This window comes from Neolamprologus brichardi, chromosome 1, assembly GCF_056152115.1.
Source record: "Neolamprologus brichardi isolate AB-2024 chromosome 1, ASM5615211v1, whole genome shotgun sequence".
NCBI classification, from domain to species: Eukaryota; Metazoa; Chordata; class Actinopteri; order Cichliformes; family Cichlidae; genus Neolamprologus; species Neolamprologus brichardi.
Window position 1 is genome coordinate 23,542,709 of NC_142104.1, and position 3,976 is coordinate 23,546,684.

The following is a 3,976-nucleotide window of genomic DNA, read 5'->3' on the forward strand; positions in this document are numbered from 1 at the left end:
GAGGGGTTTACCTGCAAACGAACAGACTAGAGTCATAAAGACATCTGTGTTTATATAGGCTATAGGATTTTTAATTCCAATTGCACAGTAGGATTAGAGGATATTGAAATGATCTCTTAAAACAGATTGGGAGGCATCTTTTAGAGGAAATGCAGTTGCATAACAAGTCATGGGAAAAGTGTGATTAGCATTCCATTTAGTCCTAAAAAGTTCCTTTAAGATCCAGCTGTTCCTGCACACAACACAGGAAGACAGCATCCAAAACACAAGAGAGTGAATAAAAATACTCTCATATTAGACACACCTATAGTGTCAATTACACACACATCGTAAGATTTTCAGAAAACCTTTTCTGCGTTATTGACAGACACAGTGAAGAAAGGACGGGAAAGTGGAGGGCGAGAGGGGAAGACATACAGCAAAGGGCCGGGGGGCACTCTCGACTGTATGGCATGTGGTCGCCCGCTCAATGCACTGAACTAAACCAGCACCTAAGATTTGCAGAAAACTTGACCTCTGACCTTTGACATTGAGGTCGAGATCACTGAGAGTCACTCATCTGAGACTTTTAGTAGATGCACTTATGGAATTAATTTGAAAATCATAGGTGACTTCCTTTTTGAGTTCTTGCATTCATAACATTTTTAGAAAAATTGACTTCTGACCCTTGACTTTTAGGTTGAGCTCACTGAGATTCAAACTTGTCTGAGATTTTTAGATACACACATGGTCTTTTATGTCTGAGAGTGAGAGTTAACTGTGTATTTGGAAATAAAGCATCATAAATACACTGATATATACTGCATTCGACATCCTTACAAGTTCCCTAACACTAATTGGGACCGTCAGACAATGAATTGCATCTTGAAATGACGAACTGGAATAGCATACAGTTAGGGGTGGCTTTTGTGTGTTATCTGACTGCCTTAAATCCCCTTGCAGGAGCTCTTATAGAGCCATTTTATAGAGAGAAAATGGCTCATGCTTAGAAAATATAGCTAAACATGAGCCAAAAAAGAAAAAAAAAATGCTCGGCCATGGGTTAAACTTGCAAATAAGTGCTTCTCTCTCTTAAACATCACAATCAGTGTAAATCTGCCATACGTGCTGACACATCAAACAGGAACACAGCAACAGTCTTAATTTTCTGCTCTTAGTTTCACCGTGTCCACCTCCTCACTCACATGAAAGCAAACAGAGAAAGGTGAAGTGAAGATAATGTTAGTGGAAATGTGGCCATGGTGCGTTGCCATAACAACATAGCATTAACATTGGTTCCCAACAAATCTTAAAATGCCAGTCAAAATATCAGATCGCTGCATCCTTATTTTCAAACAGTAGGATGTGTTTTTTGTTCTAAATATATTTGACATGTAAATGAAATTAAGTTTTTAATAAAAAAGGTAAGTTTACTTTTAGTTTGAGCTAAAAGTAAAAAAAAAGTTTCAAATAAAGGCCTTGTAGGTTCAGTGGTTTAGATTTATATTTCATGATAGACTAGTTAAAAAAAAGTAGCTCATATATGTATATATAGGATGTTTAATATGAAGTTACCCTTCTTGGACTAGACAAGTGTGTGGAGCGGCAGTGACTGCCTCTGATGAACACATCATCCAAGCAACAGCAATGGGAGACATGTCAGGACAGAAAGCTGGCCAGGGAAGTGTTTGTATATGCTCCTGATCCAGAAAGACCTGTGCTACTCTCGCATCTGTCCTGCTGAAACAGCTCAAGTACAGGTTAGAACGCCTCATCTCAGTGCCTCTGTCAGACTTACACCAAAAACAATCAGATCAGCGATGGTGCGTTTATCGACATGCGAGGCTGCAGCAACAGCTCAGACACCATCCAGTCTATCAGTAGCTCAGCCTTGGTCAACTGCACTCAGCCATGGCGTGGTGGTCCTAAAGGAAGTGTTGTACATACACTGTTTTTTGTGCTCTGACACCACTGGCTTTAGAATGAAGTAAATTGAACCCATTCTAAAGTGTACAGTTAAAAATATTTTTTATTTTATTTATTTATTTATTTTGTATTTATTCCCCTGTCCCGTTTGGATCTTTAGCCATCAGAATTGTTGTCTGAAGGCTAAGAAAGATGCCAAGTGGATTTACTTTACCAAGTGGATCATCATGGCCTTGCCATATTGGTCCATTTGATTGACCTTTATTATAATTATGTATTTATTTTATTTTCGTGTCAGGACAGGCATGACTGGGGAATAGGACAGGAAGAAAGAATGGAAGAAAGAGAGGGAGAGAAATAAAAATACAGGGGAGAAGAGATGGTGAGAAAGGGGGGAAGAAGAAAAAAAACAAAAAACAAACAAAACACCTGGATCACCTGTATGGAGATAAAAAAAAAACAGAAGAGAAAAGAAACAACAAAGAGCAACATAATAAAAACAACACCATCACAATAAACTAGCTAACAATAGATAACAGTAGATACTAAATATTACATGTTATTGTTTTTTTTTTTTTAAATTACACCTGTTGAGAATGAAAAAAGAAAACAAGCAGTAGAAAACAAGAGCAATAGAATAAACAACATCACGATGATCTATGGGAATATAACAGTAAATACTAAATATTAAATATTATTGTGCAGCACGTAAGATCGACAGCGCACAGTGTGCTTTGAGGTAGGAGCCAAAAAGGGTGTAGTTTGTGTGTGTGAGCACCCGTGTGTACACCTGTGAGCATGAACACGGTTGTTTTTAAAAGGTTCCTTCATGTAATGATCTGTTAGAGGGTGTAGGGAGCCACAGCCCCGTCCTCCAGGGCATGAAGCAGGTATGGAGGAGATCAAAACTCCAGACATCCAGAGGCCCCAAGAATACAAGAGACCAAGGAAGACCAACAGAGGGGCAGCCGCGCCACTATCCCAGAAAGAGCTGAGGAGAGTCCCAGATGAGGGGTCACTCAGCAGCCGCGGAGCAGAAGCCAGGGGGGGTTGCAGTGACGTGCCCGTGAGCTCCGCCGGCAGCCAGCTGTGCCAGAGTGACCGAGCCCCAGGCCGAGAGGCTGAGGGCTGAAGTGGCCCGAGTGAGCTCCAGGCCCCGATAAGCAGCCACCAAGGAGTGAGCCAGTGTGTACCTGGATGTCCATCCCCGGAAACAAAGAACCACCAACGCACCGATGTCTGAGTGCGTCTGCCACTAGTAGGGGAAGTGGTGGGGGAGATAGGCCTCCATACCTTGGAGGGCCTGAGATGTCCCCAGAGAGGTGGCGTCTGATACCCAACCTGACATATAGACACAGACATACAGGCACACACAGATACAAACATCCATTCCCACCCTCATGCTCTCATATGCACTTACTCAACACTCAACCAACGTGGAGACAGACATAAAGAGACACTGTACACACAATCACACTCCCCAAGCGTACTCTAAGAACCGGGTCTAGGTACCCTTGCCCCCGGAGGGGGAAACTGCACCCAGACCCAGGTGGTGTTACCCTTGTCCCTGGGGTGGGGAGAAGCAGACCGCCCCGACTCTGCAGCAGCAGGGAGGCCCCACATTTCAGACCCCAGTCGGACCCCAGTCCTAGTCCCCCCGCTCCAGCAGGCCGCAGAGAACGGGGGTGTGAGAAGACCCCAAACCTCCCTCCGCCTGCTCATATGTAGTGTTGATGTATGTGTGTTCTAAGGTGCATTTAAAACCCAGGAGGGCATGGAGTTACCTGCCAGAGAGCAGCAGTTAAGCGCATAACCTCTCCTGCTAGCCCTCAATGTCTACGTGTATTTAAAATTGAGAGGTGGGCAACGACGCCAGGGGTGAGGTTGTACACCCTGATGATCTTTTGGATTTCGTGTAGCGTGCCCACCCCCAAGATCCTATATGTATGTGTTATGAGAGTGTGAGTAATGTGAATGTCTAAGTTGTGGGATAAAATTGAGGCACAGGCAGCCAGAAGGGGACAGAGGGGGGGATGCCTCCCCTGCACCCTGGTGACACATCTTTACCCCA